We start from the raw sequence: 23,777 nt of genomic DNA on the forward strand, positions 1-23,777 counted from the left end.
GCAGTCGTATTTATGTTAGCAATAAAAGCTGGGCATCTGCCATCATCACAGTCGTTTTAGCTTTGCGGTAACTCGATCGTTACGGGAGAGACGGTACGCTAAAACGTCTTCTGGCGTGCGCCGCTCTATAACTTTCTTCTCATTAGAGAGTTATAGCATATCGTTACCGTGTTTACGTTACCGTTTACCGTGTTACCGGACGCCGGACTTTCCGGTTGGCGCGGCGCACGCCAGAAGACGTTTTAGCGTACCGTCTCTCCCGTAACAACTCACCGTAATGCTAAAACGAGTGATGATGGGAGATGCCTAGCTTTTAATGAAAAAAAATATGCATTGCAGTCATTTCTATGAAGTGAGATGCTACACTTCAATAGTCTCTTTCTCTGCATATAATGTCGTACCGACTACACTTCAGCTAAGAGCCGACTCAGCGGCTTTTCGAATGTGCCCGTGAAGCTAAACACCTTTGCCTACCCTGGTTAGTAGACAATTTCACTACGTAGGCCTCACTAAGCTTGCATTCACAGCGCACATTGAGTTGCGAGTGGTGTAATAAAGCACAACTACGACACCTGTTTGCCGTGCCGCATCCTCGCTTCTTTGTATGTTTGGATGTAAACACAGTGGCGCCATCTAGGGGCAGTAAGTTAAAGCGCGCCAACTCCGGGCCGGAGAAAGTTTTTATTTTCTGCAATTACTGATGAATATTGTAAGAGAATTACCAGTTTTTGTTTCCACGGAAAAATCATGAAAATATAAAGAAAAAGTTAAATCGGGCACAAAACTGGAGAGCTGCAGTGTAGTCGTTGCTATTTGGCTATGTACACGACATATAGTTAGGCTTAACTGCTCAAAAATCGGCAAATAATCTCAAAAACATGGCCTAGTTGCTACTCAAACCTCGACGTATGGGTGAGAGTCCTGCAAATTAAAAGCGAATGCCTTCATTTATAGCGAGAAATGGCGCCGAAGAACGCGGCGGCGGTGCTGTAAGAGTTATGCTATAAGAGAGTTATAGCATATCGTTACCGTGTTTACGTTACCGTTTACCGGGCCCGGCAAGCGACGTCTGCGCATGCGCCGCCACTTACCGGTCCGCAACCACTTTACGAAATCCCTTTTAGCGTTGCGGAGAGTTAGCGTTCGCTTGTAAACAAACATGGCGGCGCCCTGCACGGCCGCTTCGGACCAAATACAGCACCGCCGCCGCGTCCTTCGGCGCCATTTTTCGCTATACATGAAGGCATTCGCTTTTAATTTGCAAACTCTCACTCGTACGTTGAGGTTTGAGTAACAACTAGGCCATGTTTTTGAGATTATTTGCCGATTTTTGAGCAGTTAAGCCTGACTATATGTCGTGTACATAGCCAAATAGCAACGACTATACTGCAGCTCTGCAGTTTCGTGCCCGATTTAACATTTTTCTATATTGTCATGATTTTTTTCCTCGAAAAAAAAAATACTGGTAATTCTCTTGGTACATTCGTCAGTAATTGCGGAAAATAAAAAGTTTCTCCGGCCCGGAGTTGGCGCGCTTTAACTTACTGCCACTAGATGGCGCCAGTGTGCACATCCAAACATTAAGAAGCTACGATGCGGCACGGCAAACAGGTGTCGTAGTTGTGCTTTTTTTTTTGCAGTGCTCGCAACGCAAGCTTGCTAAAAACGGGTAATGCAAGCTTACTGAGGTCTACGTAGTGAAAATGTCTACTAGCCAGGTTAGGCAAAGGTGTATAGCTTTACGGGCACATTTGAAAAGCCGCTGAGTCGGCTGTTAGCTGAAGTGTATGTAGTATGTACGTTGTTATATGCAGATAAAAAGATTATTAAAAGTGTAGCATCTCACTTCATAGAAATGATTGAAAACCATACGTTTTTTTTATCATTAAAAGCTGGGCATCTGCCATCATCATCACTCGTTTTAGCCTTACAGTAACTTGTTACGGGAGATACGGTACGCTAAAACGTTTTCTGAAGTGCGCCGCGCTAACCGGAAAATCTGGTGTCCGGTAACACGGTAAACGGTAACGTAAACACGGTAACGATATGCTATAACTCTCTTATAACTCTCTATTGAAGCGACCGTCCACAGTTAGGGGATAAGGTCGGTAGTAGCAAGGCGACGAGAAGTTAAGTGCTAAAGAAACTGGCGAGCGCTGAAACAAGTTTAGTTGGGACGAAACTTGGCGCCTGGCGAAAATGCCCGAAATTTCATTGAAGACAGCGCGGCAAGCTATGAAACGGAAAATGATGGCCGTACTTTAACGGAAAGAGAGCGGAGTGGTTAATAGAACAAACCCTAATTTTAATACCCTACCTGACGTTAAGAGGAGGAAAGGGCCAGGTTATGCAATGTGGAGAACAGATAAGCTGTGGGCTTATCTACGTTGGCACTATGCACTCTGGAGGAAGGGTAATGAAGCCGGAGGTTGCAGGGCGCCAGGTGAGATGAGAATAAGAAATTTGGTCTCTTCGGTTCATGGTATAAGGAAGGCTAATTGAAGATCAATGAGGGGCGCCTTTATTCTGCAGTGCATGGACGTGATCTGGATGGTGATGAATACCAAATGCCAGGGCGTCTGTTCTTGCAGCCCTGGCGTTTCTCGCCTTCCTGCTCGCAATATTTCACACTTATTCTATATGCAATCTCGGCGGACACAAATGGCTAGATGCGGGTAAATTGTAACAGCCATTCAGGTGCAGTGCAAGCTATTTTGTTTAGCCAAGGCACTGGAAAAAATACAATCACAGTGTTTCGGCGTTAGGTCCCTCAGGATGGCGACAGACCCGACCTCAGCGCTACAACAAAATGCGCTTCCTGGTGTTGAACGTACCAGTACCGGCCACGAAGTCAGGCACTGAGTTTTGCTCTGATGCTCATGGATATTGCCTTTTGTTTTCCCTTCCAAAACCTGGAACGAGAAGAGCCAGCCTGAATGACACGTCGCTGGGCTGCCGTAAAAACCGCCGTACTTGTATTGATAGCTTCTGCGGCGAATGGTGCGCAAAACTAGGGGAACAAGATTGAAAAAAAAACAGGGGGGGGGGGGGCTAGAAGCGTAACAACCCCCTCGTCAGCCGGGAAGAGCTGCGCTCAAATTTCGAATAACCGGCTACCGTAATCGTGTGTAAATTTTTTTCCCTTGTTCTTCTCCTTGCCACCTCCCCTCGGCGCTCATCCTGCTAGTCGCGTACTTTGGCAGAGTGCTTCTCACTGCGCGAAATGAAGTCGTCCACCAGACGGCGCGGATGTGAATGGGAAAAGTAAAACCAGCCAGCGCTTGCAAATCACGTCCATGTTCGACTATTCAACGTCGAACTTTGGCAACATACTGCCTATGACAGCAGGAATTTCCGGAAAGTATTGAGTGTGACAAGCACACTTAATCTCGTCTGCAGCTGCGCTGGACGCAAGCCTTCGCCGCGTCCTCAGGCTGCGACCTGCACAACATGCTTTTCCCAATGTACGAGATCACTGGGACCATTGCCACTGAGCCCTTCCAGGCTCTTCTTGTGTTAGCCACTAGGACGCCCACGTCTCTAATCTTCACACGTCGGACTCTGGCCGTGCAAAAGGTTTCGTTCACTCTCATTGCTCAAAGTGAAGGACGCCACCCTATCAATAGCGTGATAACTCTAATGATAACAGTTTCAAGCAGCTGGTCCAGAGGCTGAAGTCAGCAGGTTTCCCTAATGACGTGATTACACTAGCCTGCAATAAACTCGTGAATAAGCTTAATTCATTTGGAAAAAACGATTCACCAGAGCCTCCCAGTAAAAAGAATAAAAAGTGATCAGTAATTCCGTATATTCAAAGATTATCCCACCGATTAAAACACGTAGGCACCAGATATGGGGTAAGGGTGCTGTTGTCAGCTCCCCCAGAACTTGGAAAAATTGGCGCTTTGGTCGATAGGAGAGCCAGGTTAGAAAAACAAAGTCAAAAGAAGGTAAAAACAGTGCAATATAAAACATGAGTTGCTGTTTGCACCTTGTGCCGAGCGAGTGGTATATGAAGTACCGTTCACATGCGGCAAGAGTTTTATAGGCCGAACTGGTAAATGTATAAACACAAGGCTACGCCAACATAATTCGTCTTTAAAGGGGGCTCCTTCCTCTAATTTGGCCCTGCATTACAGAGACTGCGAACTTAAAAATTCTAACCGGTTGGACAAAAATGCATGTGTACCTCTGTTCAATAGTACAAAAATTCTGTATAGGCACTCCAATCAGCTAACAAGGGAATTATCTAAGGCATTACATATTTAAAAAAAACCCGACATGTGCGTCAGCGCACCATCTGTTGTAATCAATGATTGTGAAATTCGGTATCTTAACTCAACACAGTGATTCGTTTTGTCATTTTGGGGGCAGGCGCATGCGCTGCTGGCCGGCTTGTGTGATGTTACGTTTCGCCTACAACGCGCGGTATAGCCGGCGCGGATGCAACGGACGCCGGGGCTTCGTTCAAAGCGGCGGTCATTTGGACCCGTTCAGTGCTGCCGTAACGCCTCCCGCCGAGCGCGTCCAGGCAGGTTTCAGTGCCACGTGTCGTCGTGCGTGCGTGTGTGTGTGTGTGCATGTTGGTGCCCACGCTTGTCAAAGCGCGGCAGCCGGGGAGAGGAGCTCCCCAACTGGGAGGCGAGGAGGTCTGACCGGCGCCGGCCCGGCGGACGCGCACGTCACGCCTGAACATGTCTGAGCGTCGCCGTATCGGACGCCTCTTCCCAAGCCGTTCCCTCTTGCCCTCGACTCCGAGGGTATAAAACGCCGCTGCCCCGGACGCCGAGAGGGACTTCGATTTCTTCCTTCGATTAACGTGGTCGCCCTGACCGGCTGCTCTTTTGCGATGCCAGAATAAACAAGTTGTTCTGTTGCCAGTCGACTCATCCTTTGCCGGGACCTTCGGATGCTTCCAGCTTTGCCCCAGGCCGCCAGGCCAACGCTACCCTTGGGGCTTGCAACCCTTTTGCAACAACTGGTTGCCAGCGGTGAGATCCCGACAACGGAGGCCAGCAGCGAAGATATGCGGTCAACTGTATGCTGAGCAGCACAACGACCATCCGGGAGCAGTGCAACAAGCCCTGTGTGATGACTGGTTGCCTGCAGCGGAACGACTGCGCCGAATTCTTGGCTGCGAGGTTTGGTGAGTGCGGGACTTTCTCCTTCTGAGTTTTGCCAGGCTTTTGTTAGTGTCAGAAACAGAGCTGGTAATTGTGTTGTCGTTGCTGCCGGGTTAGTTTGCGGCCAGACAATAGTAGGCAGTAGAGAAAGCAGCATTCGGAGCAGCCATGGATTTGAAGTCGTTGCGCAAACCGAAATTGCTGGAGCTTGCAAGAGAGTTGGGTCTGGATGTCTCAGACAAACTCAGAAAACCAGAACTGCTAAGGGCTATTCTTGAGTTGGAGGCTGAGGATGACGAGCTGTCGGAATGCCTTGAGACCATTGAGGAGAGGGAGCAAAAAGAGAAAGACGAGCGCGAACGTAAAGAACAAAAAGAGAAATACGAGCGCGAACGTAAAGAACAAAAAGAAAAAGAGAAAGACGAGCGCGAACGTAAAGAGCAAAAAGAGGAGCGCGAACGTAAAGAGCAAAAAGAGAAAGAAGAGCGCGACCACGCTTTAGAAATGAAGCGTCTCGAGGTAGAGATGGAACGCGCTCGTAATGGAAGTCAGGCACACGGTGCAGGAGAACGGGTATCGTTCAAAATGACTGACCTGATGCGGCCGTTTAAGCTTGGAGAGGACATTGGTTTGTTCCTGGTTAACTTTGAGCGAACGTGCGAGAAGCAGGGGTTCTCTCGGGAAACGTGGCCACAGCGCTTGCTCACTTTGTTACCCGGCGAGGCGGCCGACGTAGTCGCTCGCTTGAAGAGAGAGGAGGCAGAGGATTTCGACCAAGTGAAATCGAGTCTGCTAAAAAAGTACAGGCTGTCAGCGGAGGCGTTCCGTCGGAAGTTTCGGGAAAATGAAAAAGGCAGAAGCGAGTCATATACAGAGTTTGCCTACAGGCTTATGTCAAACATGCAGGAGTGGCTCAAAGAAGAGAAAGCGTTTGGTGACCACGAGAAAATTCTGCAATGTTTCGGGCTGGAACAGTTTTATAGTCGGTTACCTGAGAACGTGCGGTACTGGGTCTTGGATAGGCCAGACGTTAGTACAGTGGCTAAAGCCGCCGAGCTAGCCGAGGAGTTTGTGACGCGTAGGGCTCGCGGAGCTAAGGACGGTCAAAAGGGTGAATTTGGCTCCAAGTCTGAGAGGCCGAAGTTCACACAAATGAGAGCAAGGGGGGACACGCGTAGTGCGGATGCGAGTGAAAGCAGTCCGACCGAACGTAAGGAGACGGCGGCAGCCGAAGCCGAACGCAGAAAGCGGTTCGAGGCGAGGCAAGCGCGCGTGTGTTATACGTGCCAGAAGCCGGGTCACTTTTCGGCGCAGTGTCCAGAAACAAAAACAAAAGTCGTGTTTTTTCATTATGCAGCACTGACGAGAACATGAAGCTTCTCGAGCCTTACATGCGAGACTTCCTCGTGAACGGGAAAGAGTGCCGAGTGCTTCGTGATTCCGCAGCTACAATGGATGTAGTTCACCCCTCTTACGTAGAACCCGATATGTTCACGGGCGAGTGCGCATGGATCAAGCAAGCCGTGGAAGCTCACAGCGTGTGTCTGCCCGTAGCAAAAGTGCTTATTGAAGGACCTTTCGGAGCAATTGAGACGGAGGCCGCAGTGTCATCTATGCTGCCCCCCCAGTACCCGTACCTATTTTCGAACAGGTCCGATCACCTCCTGCGCGAGAAGGGGCTTTTGTTTGGTGAGGCTAGCGTTCAGGCCTTAACCAGATCGAGAGTTCGGGAGCTCGCTGCAAAGGCGGTAGTTGCGGGGCCGACGTTGTCGAACAATGAGAAAGGGTCGGAGGCCCAGCAAGCTGATATTCAGAGCACGTCCGAACTGAATAAAATTGAGCCTGTAGTGCTGAAGGCACCAGGTACTGGAGAGGAAACGCCCGACACGGGAAAGTTAGAAGAGCTATCTGCAGATTTGCTCATCGCGCCTACGTCCGATGGACTTAATAGGTTGCTAAAAGTCAGCCGGTCGGCTTTGATAGCCGAGCAAAAAAAGGATGGCAGCCTAGAAAACATGCGCTGCAATGTCAAAGAAGGTATCGCCAAGAAAAATGCTCGTTTTGTGGAAAGAGGTGGGGTCCTGTACCGGAAGTATCTAGACCGCAGAGGAGTCGAGTTCGATCAGCTGATCGTGCCTCAATGCTACCGTCAGGATCTGTTGCGCTTGTCGCATGGCGGTTCGTGGTCCGGACACCTAGGAGTTAAGAAGACTAAGGACCGTCTCTTGCAAGAGTACTATTGGCCAGGGTGTTTTCGTGACGTAGAACACTTTGTGAGGACATGTGACACCTGTCAGCGGGTTGGCAAACCAGGGGACAAATCGAGGGCGCCGTTGAAGTTGGTACCTATCATTACGGAGCCTTTTAGACGGCTCGTTATTGATACAGTGGGACCTCTGCCGGTAACGGCCACAGGGTACAGACACATTTTGACTGTGATCTGCCCAGCGACAAAGTTCCCTGAAGCAGTGCCGCTTAAAGACCTCAGCTCAGTTTAGATAGTCAATGCACTACTGTCCATATTTGCGCGAGTTGGTTTTCCTGCGGAAATCCCGTCAGATCAGGGCACAGTGTTTACGAGCGCTTTGACGACAGCCTTTCTCGAAAGGTGTAGGGTAAAGCTGTTACACAGCTCAGTGTACCACCCACAGTCGAATTCCGTTGAGAAGCTCCACTCCGTCATGAAGCGCGTGTTGAGAGCATTGTGTTTTGAGCAACAAAGTGATTGGGAGCTGTGTCTGCCTGGGGTGATGTTTGCATTAAGGACCGCGCCGCATGCGGCTACGGGGTTTTCGCCAGCTGAGCTGGTGTACGGTCGCTCGCTGCGGTCTCCGCTTCGCATGCTTCGAGACTCGTGGGAAGGCAGGGGCGACGACCCAGTCGTGGTCGAGTACGTGCTTAGTCTCCTCGAACGCTTAAGAAGGGCACAGGAGTTGTCAGGTGAAGCAATGGCAAAGGCCCAGCAGAGGGCCAAGGTTTATTATGATCGGACAGCCAGGGCCCGTCGTTTTGAGGTGGGCGATGAGGTAATGGTATTGCGCACATCGCTAAAAAACAAACTCGACGTGCAGTGGGAGGGCCCAGCACGGATTGTTCAAAAACTGTCGGATGTTAACTACGTCGTGAGTCTGCCAGGAAAGCGGAAAGCACAGCAAGTGTACCACTGTAATCTGCTCAAACCCTATAGACAACGGGAAGCAGTGGTGTGTATGATGGTAAACGTTCCCGAAGAGCTTCCGGTCGAGCTTCCGGGACTAAGCTCAGTGACGAACAGGGAAGACACTGATCAGGTTATTAGTGACTTAATCATTAAAGCACCGCTGTCGCCTGAGCAGAAAACCGAACTACACCAACTCTTACAAGAGTTTCAAGGTCAGTTCTCTGAGAGGCCTGGTAGGACTTCTGTCCTTACTCATGATATAGAACTTACCTCGCCAGAGCCAGTACGATCCAAGGCGTACCGGGTGTCACCCCGCCAGCGCGATATTATGAAGGCTGAGGTAATGAAAATGCTACAGCTAGGTGTTATTGAGGCGGGTGAGAGTGATTATACCTCCCCTTTGATTTTAGTTGAGGTACCGGGCAAGGAACCTCGTCCTTGCGTCGACTACCGCAGGCTTAATTCCATTACTAAGGATCAAATTTATCCGATCCCTAACATCGAGGAGCGCCTTGAGAAAGTTAGTAGCGCTCAGTTTATTTCCACCCTAGATCTTGTCAGGGGTTATTGGCAGGTTCCACTTACAGAAGAGGCTAGTAGGTATGCGGCGTTCATTTCACCAATGGGAACATTCCGTCCTAAAGTTTTGAGTTTTGGTTTGAAGAACGCGCCATACTGCTTTTCAAGCCTCATGGACAAAGTGTTGCGGGGACAGAAAGAATTCGCTTTACCGTATTTAGACGACGTAGCGATATTCTCCGCCTCCTGGTCTGAGCATATGGCACACTTGCGGGCAGTGCTAACCCGCCTGCGCGAAGCGGGCTTGACAGTCAAGGCTCCCAAGTGCCAATTAGCACAGGCCGAGGTTGTCTACCTCGGTCACGTGATTGGACAGGGTCGTCGCCGCCCCTCTGAAATAAAGGTGGCCGCTGTGCGAGACTTCCCGCAACCGCGCACGAAGACCGATATTCGGTCGTTCTTAGGTGTCGCCGGCTACTATCAGAGGTACATCCCCAGGTACTCCGATATCGCGGCTCCCCTGACGGATGCTCTAAGAAAAACAGAGCCCCAAACAGTCGTCTGGAGCGAGACAAAGGAAAGAGCTTTTAGCGCCTTAAAGAGCGCCCTAACAAGCCAGCCTGTGCTACGATCGCCAGACTACACAAAAGGGTTCGTTGTTCAGTGCGATGCTAGTGAGCGAGGCATGGGCGTTGTACTGTGCCAAAGGGACAATGGAGAAGTGGAACACCCCGTCCTGTATGCTAGTCGTAAGCTGACCTGTCGTGAGCAGGCGTACAGCGCCACTGAGAAAGAGTGTGCGTGTCTCGTGTGGGCCGTTCAGAAATTGTCATGCTACCTAGCCGGCCCGAGGTTTATCATTGAGACGGATCACTGCCCTCTCCAATGGCTGCAGACCATCTCTCCCAAAAATGGCCGCCTCCTGCGCTGGAGCCTCGCTTTGCAACAATATTCCTTTGAGGTGCGTTACAAAAAGGGAGCCTCAACGGTAACGCCGATGGCTTAAGTCGAAGCCCCTAACGTAGGAATCCGCCTCAAAGTTGTTTGTTAGTGATGTTTTCTTCCTGAGGCAGGATTTTTAACATATTGCTTTTGTTTAGTGTTTCAAAGTGATTATGTGCTTTCTAGTGCAATTTTCCAATTTGTGGACGCGTTCTGAGTGCTGCTTGACTACTGTAAGGAACTAGGCAGTAGTATAAAAGGGGAAAGAGCCTGGCAGAGCTTAGTGAGGGTTGTCTCGTGCTTGCTGACTGAGCGGTTGCGTTTCGGCGTAGTTCTAACGCTTGCTGGGAACGAGCACAAAAATGGCAACTCTCCCGAAGTCACTTTGCAGTGTCCTGTGTGATCCTGAACTTGAGAACGAGGCCTTCTCTGTGCGCTACGCTCAAGCAACGTCGAGGGACGACCGGTTTCGTTTACGAGCATCATCGAGCGACATCCCTCCGGACAGCGGATGCAGTCCCCTGACCATCGGGATCTCGTTCTCCCGGCGGGGCGGTCTGTTACGTTTCGCCTACAACGCGCGGTATAGCCGGCGCGGATGCAACGGACGCCGGGGCTTCGTTCAAAGCGGCGGTCATTTGGACCCGTTCAGTGCTGCCGTAACGCCTCCCGCCGAGCGCGTCCAGGCAGGTTTCAGTGCCACGTGTCGTCGTGCGTGCGTGTGTGTGTGTGTGCATGTTGGTGCCCACGCTTGTCAAAGCGCGGCAGCCGGGGAGAGGAGCTCCCCAACTGGGAGGCGAGGAGGTCTGACCGGCGCCGGCCCGGCGGACGCGCACGTCACGCCTGAACATGTCTGAGCGTCGCCGTATCGGACGCCTCTTCCCAAGCCGTTCCCTCTTGCCCTCGACTCCGAGGGTATAAAACGCCGCTGCCCCGGACGCCGAGAGGGACTTCGATTTCTTCCTTCGATTAACGTGGTCGCCCTGACCGGCTGCTCTTTTGCGATGCCAGAATAAACAAGTTGTTCTGTTGCCAGTCGACTCATCCTTTGCCGGGACCTTCGGATGTTTCCAGCTTTGCCCCAGGCCGCCAGGCCAACGCTACCCTTGGGGCTTGCAACCCAAATGCAACAGTGAGCTATTTAAACTTGTATGTTTTTTTCCAATAAACTTCAGTTCATAGTAGCGCTTGTCCTTCGTTTTCTTTCTTTCTCTTGGTGTCCCCTGTCGCAGCGTTTTTGAAAGTGTTAAAATGATGTACCAACCAGCTCAATTATCCGTGTTACTCTAACTGCCTCAATTATCTCGCTGGACACCCGAACTGCGCCATAAAAGAAGGGAGAAAGGGGGAGTGAAAGAAGAAAGTAAGGAAGAGGTGCCGTAGTGGAGGGCTCCGGAATAATTTCGACCAACTGGGGATCTTTACCGTGCACTGACATCGCACAGCACACGGGCGCCTTAGCGTTTTTCCTCCATAAAAACGCAGCCGCCGCGGTCGGCTTCGAACCCGGGTACTCCAGATCAGTAGCCAAGCGCCCCAACCACTGAGCCACCGCGGCGCGCTAGCTAATCAGAGCCGCATTTCAGAAAGCTCTGTCGCCCCTGAATTACCCAGCGCTATCTCTAGCCCTCCCCAACGTCGCACTGTTTAATTGAAACAGAGGACGCGATGTTTCCTGTCGTAGCCGAAAATTCACTCATTTCGACCTAAAAATGTCTACTTTAGGCCCTTTTTTCTCTGAAACAGCTTGAAAACTGGGACAATATGGAAATCATGAGACAATTTCAGTCTCCATAAATACCCTCAAACTCGGCAAAAATTCCTCTTTCCTACAAATTTTACCCCTGAAATTCTCTAAAAAGTACAAATTCCTCGAATGGAGCCTTACTGAACAGAGCATAGACGGCGCAGTGCGCATGACGCTCGTTTACCTGCACGGCGGTGAAAAAAAAATTACGTGGAGTAGACTGCCTCTTAGACCAGGTTATGGAGGAGTAAATAACGTGTCATGAAAGGACCTGGAATTACTGCCGAAGGTAGACGTCGGAGCAGCCACAGTTCGCTCAAGATGCCCGCCTCGATCGCTCCTGATTACTGGTCTCGAAATATATAGCAGCAGGAGCTCAGCGCTCTTGCAGATACGGTCAACAATGCGGCTTCACGTTTCGATCAACGTCGACCACTATTTCGACACAACCATACACACACTGTGCCTCACACTCATCACACGAATAGCTCTCAATGCAGAATAAATAACAGCTGACACTGCGGCATGTTTCTAACGAGAGCCGGAGGAAGGCGTCGAGCAGCTCTTCTTGAAATGCGGCAAGAACACTGCGATCCCGTGAAATCCCGCCGACTCGCTATAAATGTTGGCTAAGACGGTCCATAGCCGTAGGAGACGCTCGCTAAAGTGGCACACGTCTGAGCAACGTGGAAATTCGGGATTGTTGGTTCATATTTCGTGGCAATAGCGCAAACAGGACAAGGGACCAAGACGAGTAGCTGTGTGTGTCAGCGCTGTGTGTGTCTACTCGTCTTGGTCCCTTGTCCTCTTTGCGCTATTGCCACGAAATATAGCACAAGTCTGCCACAGTAGACGCTCATTCGACACGCGTGCAGAGGAACGGGTTCACAACAGAAGCCATCGCCTGCTCCTCCACCAAGGCCGTGTCTGGCGAGCAGTCGTGTATCCTCGGCAGCGTGGCGGCGTACTGCTTCCACTAGTGACAAGCTACACCTGCGGAGGACCGAGTGCAGAACCCGTCGAGTGCATCTTCGCTAGAGCCGTCCATTGCACTCAACAAGGCGGACCCAGCGTCGTGGCTTCCTCTGCCGTCGTTCCGTGCTGGTCAGCGTCGGCCAGAATAGTTAACAGCAGACGATCAAATTGAAACGATGGTTAAACAGCTGGTCGATGTTTTGCGCCTGACTTTAGCTGGGGCAGATAGGCTGGTCGCCAAGGCAGACAGGCTAATCTTAACACTGGCTGAACCCTTGCTTACTACTTTTGAGTAGCGGCCAAATGTTATGACTTTGCGGCCGCTGTCACTACTGGAGCTCGTACACCAAGTGCGGCTCACTGCATCGCCTCTCATCTTCAATTTCTGTCTTTTCCTCTTCCCCTCTCCCCTGTGTGGAATAGCAGGACTCCGGCCAATCGACCTCTCCACGTTTCCGCACATTAAAGATTTCTCTCTCTTTGGACAGAAGCCTGCTGTCTGTGGTGAAAACTCGCCGCCCATTGCCACCCCATGGCCCACAGAAACGGCCAATACGTGATCTCACCGGTTCTTTTAGAAGCGCCAAAAACGCTGGGGCAGTACTCAGCCGTTGTTCGGTAACTATATCTGAAGTGACCTCGTCCCTGGACCGGCATTGTCTATATATGTGCGTTGTACAGTAAGTGCGAAGAACACATGCGTATCTGAATGGGAGCAAGCATTTATCAGGACTTCATGAAGTCATTTACTGCGTTGTGTTTTTGTCGCATTTTTATTTTTCTTCATATATTCCTTTGTCTCTATATTTTTCTCTGTATGTAGCGCTCTTATTCGATCGCGAAAGACTGAGCAGACAGTACTGTTTAAGAAAGCCAACCCCCCCCCCCTTACATTCATATATAATTGTTTTTAATTTGGTCTGTAGTCTATGCAAGTCGCAGTGACAGCGATAACACACGTGTAGCCCATATGCTTACAAACCACATCGTGTCAACACAAAGCGCTCGCGTTGCAGTACCGCGCATCTGCATCTGACCCCATTGTGATGCACAGAAGCCGCTGAATAGAGGCCAGGGAACGCAACGTTCCAGCCTGACATCCGCGCCGTGCGCGCAAGGACACTATGACCACAGCCTGGAAACCTTAATGCTGCCATGCAAGCGGCGCAGCTTGCCGGTGCCTGGCTTAGGAGAAAGAAGCAGATCCTGTCGCCTAATGCTGTGCATGTATACAGTCCCGCAACACCGGAAACCCTCGGAGTCAACGATGACAGAAATACCGGCCCGGCGTCGGCCGCAGTGCCCCGGGTGGTGCACATGAGATATTCTATCAGGTTAGCTGAACATCATTCTGCTTCCTGCTCATGCGGATTTCGCGAATTGATATATAGTTTACCAATGACTATCAGTGCCCTGCGGCATCACAGGCAACCACCGCACCGACTAGGCGTTTCGATCTGCCCGCAAAGTCATTGTTAGTGTGCCGATACTGATTTCGAGAATGGACGCAGCGGCTAGGCCTCGAACTCTTGCCCCACGGAATTAGTGCAAGTTTTCGAACTCAGGTAAGCGCTCCTTGGACCCTGACCTGCAGCTCCGGCTTGCACACTGCCGACGCGAACCAACTTTGGTGCGGCGCATGTGGCTTTGCGTTGCGTTCACAAACCAATATTCTTTTCGTCGCCGGTACGGCTTATAGCACTCCTTGCGCTAGCTGGAGGGTTGACGAGATGATGGAGCAGGACACTTCGTGCATGCCCTTAGTTTAGTGCGGAAAGCAATAGCTATGCCGTGCACTTGACCGTGTTCATCCCAGCCCGCTGACGGAGTTGGAGATACTCGGACGGTGGCCGCAGCGATCATCGGCCCTCGCAGGCACTGCTCCGCCTCTTGCGCTCGGCGTTGTGATGTGAGGGTCATCGTAGTAATGCGGCCAGACTTTCTGACAATCGGCGCGGCATCCACTGTGGGGCCGGCCTGCCGAAGAAAGGTGATGCCGAGGTAAATGAAAACAACTCAATGTACTGCAGTATTTACATCCCCATTGTACAAGAGTTCGGCACGGGGCCGCCAACAGCACTGCTGCTTCCTGAGTGACGGGGCTCGCTTGGTGACGACCCTCTCGCTGCGCCTCCGCTACACTCCTGCGGTGCACTCCTCCGGGCTTGTTTGGGCCGTGTCCCAGAAAGCCCCGGGCATCGACCGGGACATCTGACACAACGATGTGCCGGGACTGCACAAGCAACTCCGCAGTTGCAGCGAAAAAGCAATGGTGCATTGATCAGACGGCTTCGCAGTGGCCTGTGCCCGCCCCGACACGTTCGGGCGGGAGGTCCTCGCAAAAGCACACCCAGAAATCCTAGATAAGTGCTTTTTTGCAACAAGACGGTGTTTATGAACGCAATTTCTTTAGGATATCATAAGATTGCACCATAACAATCAATATATACTTACAGCCCTCCTAGGGACGCTTGTGGTTTTCTGCTATGCTAGAAAAAAAAATACGAAAAAGTAATTACGAACCATGAGAAAGAAATGCTTATCGGCATTCCACTCAGAGCCGGCGCGAGAACGACTGGTCACAACTGCAGTGCGGGTATGGAGGCCGGGCGTAACGAGCTCTACGAATCCATGCAACATACTATACAATCTCGCATGTACACCCGCAGAGACGCTTCTGTGAGGCGCACATTGATGCTCTCGTGAACACAGCTGATAGACAAAACGGGCCCTCCTTCTCCGGGCACGGAACCACTCGTGTTTCTCAGCGTCCGCGCTCTGGTTTGCAGAGTAAGCATCTCGAGGGCTGCGGTTAAGCTGCTGGGCATGTACCTTCCGGCCTCCGCCACGGCGGGTGTGGGCGTTCCTGCGCTCGTCACCGGACTTGATTTCCTCGAACCGCGCCCGGCGCACTTGGGCTGAGGCGAAATGGAACAAAGCATGAGAGAAAAGCCCCGGGAGGCCAGGATTAATCCGCACAGTGCAATCCCCGCGCTGCAAATACGCATCGCGAGACGGGCAGTGCTATAGAAGAACACGCCCGCCACAGCCACAGCCGCCGCGAACAGACTCTCTGCATCAGAACCCGCACCCATAGCTGCGCGACTTAAGTATCGCGAGAAAACGGCGTCCGGAACGTGGCTCATTCATCTGCGACCCTCTGTCGGGCGACATGGGCGTTAGTCGAACTACCAGCACTGCACCAGGCGCACGGGTCGCCTGCCCCGCCACAAACGTCATATTTTGCAGGTGAAAGTAGGCAGAGGCTGCTACTGCGCGTACGCAGTTTACCAAGTTGGCCAAGTAATTTCCGGGTTCGTTGCGGGGCTGAGTGTGCCGTTTCGCAGTCAGCTAGACTTTATGCGATAGACGAAAGGGGAAAAAAGAAAAAACGATAACACAGCTTTCGAGCGGAGACTGAATGTGATAAGGGCCGAGTTCTATCGTAGTGGAAGAACCGGGCGTGTAAAAAACCGCGACAGTTGAAACGTTGCCAGCAGTAAGTGAACACGTGTACGCTTTGCGTGACACACTGACGCCGGATGTGCCAAGTGCATCGGTGCACAGAACGCCGCCTGCTGTTGAGAACGTCGCTGCGTGTATGCATGCATAGGTGCGGCGCATAGTATCCCTGTGGTGACGCTCGCCGTGGTCAACTGTCATCGAGTGTCGTGAAGTCCTCCGCAAGGTGCAACTTCCGTATGCTGGCGGCATTCATTCGCACTAAAGCCTTTCTGAATTTTTGCTTTTTGGTTTTCTTGACTCATCGATTACAGCTTGATGCTTGCATGCACAAACCAACAGCGCGCGCACAAGCAAGACCGTGAAGGGAACACAAAAAACGCAGAATTGATTCTCATGCAATGAAGGGAATAATTACTCATTGGTATCGACTTGTGAGCTTGGCGCATGATAGCCCCAGATGCTTCTGCGCCACTAAACCCAACACAGTATAGACATGAGCGCATCAACACGGCTACAGAGGAAGGCTACACAGCCCACACTGTCGTAATGTTCACATTTCGAGAAAAACTCCGAGCTGACGGCCAACTCGGTTTCGCCACGGCGTGTGCTATTGATTAGCTTAGCTGACAGAGCGGCTGCCCCGGACAGGTCCCGGGTTCGGGCCTCCGAGCAGAGCGAAGTTTTCGGGTGAGAAAATTTTGAGAAAGCTGCGTAGCTTTATTCTGTAGCTGTAAAACCGCACTCGGGCGGCTACTAATGAGTAATTTGCACCTGTGCATCAAGTCTGTCCCACCTCAGAGAGCTCTCGATGCAATGGGTAGATCTCACGCTAAAACTTTACGTGCAGGAAGAAGAGGCGCGCAGCTCTATTGTAACGGAGAGCCGCCCATCCCAAGGATTCTGGCCTATGCGCCTCGAAAAACCCGCCGCAACCGCCGCGGTGGCTGGGTGGTTATGGCGCTCGGCTGCCAGCCCGAAAGACGCGGGTTCGATCCCGGCCGCGGTGGAGGCGAAATTCTAGACGCCCGTGTGCTGTGCGATGTCAGTGCACGTAAAAGAACCCCAGGTGGTCGCAATTTCCGGAGCCCTTCACTACGGCGTCCCTCATAGCCTGAGTCGCTTTGGGACGTTAAATCCCCCATAAACCAAACCAAAAACCGGTCGCGCCATCTCGCGACTGCCGGCTGCGTGGCGGCGCGTAACTCAATGGCGACGAGAAATAAAATTAATACCTCGTAGCGCATAAAGGTTAGAGATTAGCTCTCTCGCCTAGATGTTAAATGCTTCTTAAAGTTTCTTTTAGTCGAGTTCCATCGATGTAGCTTTCATATGCGTTTACCATGCGCAATGATCTATGACAGCATGGAGCCTATGACAAGGTTCTGATAAATACCCCACTTGACTTCACTGTATCGCTCACCACAGCCCTAATTTAAAATATATCGACAAGCTCTCCGAGCTTCAGGTAGGGCAATGTCCTACCTTTAACGAAGTATAATGTAGTTTACATTTCAATTGAGCAAAAGTTTTCCTGCGCTGTTTTTCTATTGATCATGCATCCACAGCATCGGCAAGAAACGTGTGGCGCCCACTCTCGGTGTGTTGGCAAGGCGCACGTCCCTGCTAGAGTGTCTCTGCTTTGCTAGGTTGCTTTGGGAGTTTGAGCCGTTCGGTACGAATGCGCAGTTTTATCAAAAGTGCCCCCATCGGAGTGAGGCTACGATCATGGGATGCTGCATAAAATGCTACAAGAAAGCGCGTGCCTTCTATGAGGTATATAGAGGAAATTATAAGAAGACTTTTGCTTGACAGGCACATTTTTTTATTAAGCGCGTACAGTGACCACACGGGCATAGGTGATAGTGGAATTGCGTGCGCATTAACAGTGCAAAGCAATGAAGGTTCAAGGTGCTTTCGTTCAAGCAGTGAAATTCGTAATTCCCGGACGCTCATATTTAGAGCTCACTCACCGATACTTATATATTGCTCTTGCACTGTGCATTAAAAATATTAAAATCTTGTATTAATGACTACATTTCAACAATCATGTATATATTAGCCTCAATAGCACAGCTCTTCGAAACCTTTGTCGATGTGGTGCAAGTGCAGCGCGGATGCGTTGCAGTGAATGTTGTAAGTGCTGCACATAATAGGCGGAAAACCTGATGCTGCGTTTTATCGCAGTAGGTGATTTGTCTAATGTAACGATTAGTAGCGGGGTAGTTCACAGCATTTTTTTCTAGGTTGGTAAAGTGCCTCTCACGATTCGATCCTTCGCTGTCGATAAGGGGTTTACCATTGCTGTAATCGATGCTAGTTTCGGCAATTATGTCAACGGCGTACGTAAACTATGAAGCGCTAACGAAGACTTCATAGAATGGCATGCTGGGAACTATTCTGAAGAGTGTGCCATCTGTTCGGCAAGCCAGTAACTACGCCGTTACCCAGAGCAGCAATGAAGAGTCAGACCCTAGTTAAATGTTTTTGATTATGATTTAAATTTTCTGAAAAATGAACAGAAGTTATTGTCGGATAACACGACGTTTCAAAGTCTACTGGCTTTCTCCAGCGCGGCGGCTGGGCGCTCTACCCAGCCCGCTTGTGCAATATGTGCCGCTCGCGCGATTCATTAGCGACATGACGCTACGTGCGCGCGGCCCTGAATATGCCGTGAATATACTGTGTTGCGAGTATGTGCAACAGTACCTATAAGCACTGTCGCACGAGTGGCACGAACATATTTTTTTTTGCATATGGTGTGCAAACCTACCCCCGTTTTTTTTTTCTGCGCTATCCTATGTACTTCTCGCTATCCTCTCTCTTTGCCTTTAATTTCGCCGGTTGCAATTCCGGTGCTTGAAAGATTAGATAGCAATCGCCAGGCCAGCAACATTTTTAGCTTCCTTTTTGAATTTTCGTCACTTATTGTTGTTGCCTCTGAAGCGATTGACAAACTACTACCCCTTCGAGGTGTGGCTCCGGGGGAGTTGCAGGGGCTTCTTAAGACCACAAACCGCGGGAGTATGAAGAGGGAGCCGTTTCCAGGGAACGATTAACACTCTCTGACGACTTTTAAATGTGCCATGATTGGTTTCCACAGCCTACGATACCAAGCACTCTAAGCATACTGCATACCACGCCTTAAGTGCCAACTCCAAGGGCCCTTCCTGATCGTATGCGCCCAACGTCGGCGCTCTTGGAGTACGCCGGAACGGGCGTCGAAAAGGGGCTTGTATCTCCATGTTCCTGGTGCTGGCTCGCTTCCGCTCTCAAGCCGACGGAGAGAATTTCAAGCCTGGACAGAAGGGGTTGGGGGCAATGAAAGGACTACTTAAACCGCGAAGAAAACTTCGGGGAACCTGAAAGAGCTTCAAGCCATGAAGAAAAGAGTCACCGAGAGCCCAGCGATCCTCCCATTGTTATAAACCAAACCCCTCTTCCGACGCATACACGAGCGCCCGTGCGCTGACGCCGATAACGGACAGATATCGGCGCCTCACCGAGGCTCGCTGGCGTTTCCTGCAGACCGGTTTTGGCGTACGCCAAGAGCGCCGATGCTGAGCGAAGGGCCCTTGGAGTTGGCGCTTTATGCCTTTTCTTTGGGAGGACTGTCTTTGAAGGAGTAGAGGAGGCGTCCGATAATGGTGACCGGCTTGTGTGTAGTTTGCATCCCTTCCGTTCTGTGAATACTGGCCAAGGTTTCGCTGACACCTTTTACGTACGAACAGCATATGCGTTTTTGCCACCGGCGTGTCCTTATCATAAGCATATACAGTTGTTTTCGTTGCATCCTTTTCATATTTGGATGATGCATCGAGTGAAGAATCTTGGGTATCCATTGCTTAGAATTTTTTTCTTTTGCTGCTGCTGAGTTTTAATAGTGCAATGGCAACCTCGCACCAAGTGCAAAGGGATCTTTTACCTTCCTTTTTGGTATTATTTTTATTAAACACTTAGTACTACTTCAACTCAAAGAAACCAAGCGCCATGTTTCGAGAAAACTTGTGCCCATTGGAGACCATGTGGGTACACGGCGGCACTGGGGAACGAATCACACACCGTCCTCGAGCCGCATGCTTAAAGCGGTATGCCATTGCTGTTGTCGGTGATTTTAAAACAAATAAGCAAGGATTCGGAATCGTCTTTACCAAAACTTGCTTGAGTTTCACCCTACCCTTCGGGAACAATTTTTGGCAGTGTTCCTCCCACAAAGGCTACCAGAACAAGACGCTCTGCTCGCAGCATCAAACGGATGAAGGGGGAGAGGCGGTAACGTGAAGGGCCAAGGATGATGTGAGCAGGTGCATAGATAGGGAAAAATTCTTTTCCAAGAGCTACACGGGCAGTTGGTTGCAGGGTGGTAAGGGGAAGGAAGAAAAGTACAGTGGGGAGGGCTCTCCTGCTGTGCCTTTGCCTGCCTTTCTTTTTTTTCTACTTTTACTTTTCCTCGAATCCTGGAGCGCAGTCCATGGTTGCTTTTTGAATGCGCTTTGTTTCTGCTCCCTACGGTGCGAAGCACGACGAAGTCGGCGCCTCTGCGAAAACGGCCCGGAAAGGTCATGGAGGCACTCTTGCCTCCAGGCTGTCATAAAAACAAAACAAAACTTAAAACCGCTAATGTCTCAGTTCTGGCAAAGTGTCTCTCCACACGCGGACAAAAATCTCCCAAAAAGGACATCGGAGTTTCTGCAGAAGATCAGTTACGTTCTTTAATGCCTTCCACCAACCCAAGGAATTCCACCAGCTTTGTTAAAAGCACAGCGCATGGCACAGGAAAACAGTGCCACCAAAACACATTTCGGGAAAATTAGCGTGGTTACGCCAAATGCAACTAGGAGCGCAAGCACTTCGGTTTTCAGTGCTGTTTCGGTGTTCGGTTTCGTTGCGCACAGATGCATTTGATGAAGACGACGATATCCAAAACACAGCGCAAGAGACTGGTATTTTATGACGCAGAATTTTCGGCTGCGGCGGTGTTGCAGTTCTCTAATGCAGTAACCAGCAAAACGTATGTGTTCTCGCCGCCCTGGTTTCGAAACTCACTCGCAGCCGTAAAACATTTTCGATTATTTTATTTCAGGTCAAGTAAATTTCAGACATACAGACAGACTACGTCGAAATCCAAAATTGAAGCCTCGTTGCCACAATAAAAAATGCGACCCCGTTAGCCCGCTGTTCTACCAGCTTGTAAAGGCAGCGGTTGGTACCAATGCGGCCGCTCGATGGAACTGCATCATCGAGTGGCCGTGGTTCTCATCTGCTCACTTACTGAAAAAGACAGCACGCTGAAAGGCTTTTCCTTAGAGCCTTTACTTCGTTCCTTGTCATGCAACGTGAGTGAACTGTGTCGCTATGGCCTGTGTACAGTACGAAATAAAACCGACCATTGTGAACGGGCGAGGCCACGTAATTGGTGAAAGCTTCAAAAACCACCTGTTTTGTGTGGCAAGAAACGAGTCCAATGGGGCAAACTGTCCATTTCTCCAGAGATCATCTGGCGACGAAAAGCGCCGAGCACGGTGCATCGAGTCTCCAACGCACTATATCAAAAACAAGAATAACACCGCAAAGTAGAACACAAAAACCACGAGACACGGCTACCACTACAGAACGCCAGATAACTTATTCTTTATTGCCATTTATTTTCATATTGCTTTGAGTACGCATGGCGTGACTATTCTTTTACTAGTGATGTCACTGTGCTCTTATACCTCTCAGCGGGGAAACATGAGCGCGTACACTGAGAATGCGGACAACGCTTTTTCAAAGACAGCTGGTTCACATGATCTTTTCTGCCTCCCGTCACTGCACCCTAAGACAACCAAACACAAATAACTATCGACAGGGTACTCCTCACGTGCAGCATTCATTTTCTCGGCAGTTAAGGCTAACCGCAGTTACGAACATTCACACGATAAACCTAACCACAGTTATTCTGCTAACCATGGTTGCCTCAAACTGAGGTTGGCCACCTCAGTCAAGCCCAGTAACTGGCAAAATGGCCACCTCCATGTCCGACGACGGCAGCTCGGTTCCCAGCGAAACAGCCTCCCAGAAGCGCGTTATCTGGAGTGTAGTGACGACGGAGGCGTTGATACGCCTCTGGCAGGATAACCTGACTGCTCTGCGCTCAAACACACGTAACGCGCGTATATCGCGCGATGGTCGAAGCGCTGAACTTCGGCCTGCCGGCGGGGGAAGGCCCGTACACCGCAAAGCAAGTTCGGCAAAAAATTGAAAATCTCAACAAGCACTGCCGGTGAGTGGAACTCTTCATTCCTAGTAATGAAACGATGAATTCTGGCTGAAGTTTGTGTTATGTTACAGCACTGGCGCGCAAGAGAGGCACGCCGCGCTGTTAGCACTGGTGCAGTTAGGCCGTTCGCAGTCGCGACACCGCGCCGTGTTGTAAACGACAGAAGATACGCAGCGTTTCTGGAATGTGTTTTCATGAGCTGACATTGTTCTTGTCCTTGCGCGATCATATGTCAGCATTCACTCTGCGTCTGAATCATTGCTTTATCGACAGCCTACACTTAGCTCACTGTTAAAAGCCGCGGGTGCGCCTCGCGTACAACTTTCTACACCAGTGTTCCAGGCGAAAACTGTGTGTATATCAAGTATCATAGAGTCCATTTAAAAATTGTGCCATTTTCTTCCTTAAGTGGCAGGTGTGTGCCCCACTGCTTTCGAGTGCAACTGGTAGCCTGATTTTTTTTATTTTAGGCGTTGCATATTGCAATCACTCAGTTCAGCCCTTGGGCGCGGCCGGGCAGCCACCATTGACCTTTAGCGCAACCACGTGACGTGACGTCACGACAGCCGGAGGAAAAGCTGGGCCCCAACTCGCGCGGTCGCGCGCGGCCGCAGCCACCACCTGATTCCCGCTCCTCCCGCTAGGGGCGCTGCGCTATGATTGACGTCACGGCATATGTATAAAAGAGCTGCGCTCCTTCGCCGGGACAGTCTTATACCCCTGTCACACGGGACTTCTTCTCGGCCTTTGCCGTAAAGTTGTCTTATTGCACTAAAGGAGGAAAACCGAAAAGGAGCAGCGACGCTGCTACACGGCAAATCCAAAGGAGCTAGAACGCGGCCTCCGTGAATGCCAAAAATCACCGCTGTGTGTGAAGCGGCGCTAGTAACATTATGAAATTAAAGCAGACGGTAGCACTTCAGCTAAGAGTGCATTCGTTTATGTTGGAAAAAGTAGCTATCACGATAATAAACGACCGTTCTGACGGTGAGAAACGGATATTTTGAAACAAAGTTTCTTTTTTTTTTTCATCGTTCTCGGTCCGACCACGGTAGGCGCACTTTTCCGTTCGGCTCCTCGTTGTGTTCGAGAAGCGTGCTTTGTTGCTTGTGTCTTTGTGCACACAAGCAAACTCAAAACACGCACTGAACAAAGAGCAAACGAAGAAAAAACAGCAAAGCGAGATGCGCAAGCACGTGTGTGTCGATGCGGCAGCTGAAAAGCGTTCAAGTCCTTTCTTAGCAGTGTGGATGTCTTTAGTCATAGCCTCCTCTACGCTCGCTAGCTGGCGCTGCCGTCTGGGTTGCTCCTTTAAGCAACTTTAAGGCCGCTGACGGCCGCCTTTATTGCTACGGAACTTTATCGCAAAGGTCTCGACGCTTTGGCGTGTAGATGCGCGTCACGCGCCTTTGGGGCAAAGGACCTTAATTTCTAAGGCCTTACAAGTGCCCGTGTGACAGTGGTATTATACCCCTGTCACACGAGCATTTCGAGGGCCCTCGAACCGATAGTCTATCGACTCAAAGGCGATCGAGCGCTGCTACACGGGCAGTTTCATTGGCGATCGAGTCAATAGCCTATCGAGTCAAC

Source organism: Amblyomma americanum, chromosome 1, assembly GCF_052857255.1.
Source record: "Amblyomma americanum isolate KBUSLIRL-KWMA chromosome 1, ASM5285725v1, whole genome shotgun sequence".
NCBI classification, from domain to species: domain Eukaryota; kingdom Metazoa; phylum Arthropoda; class Arachnida; order Ixodida; family Ixodidae; genus Amblyomma; species Amblyomma americanum.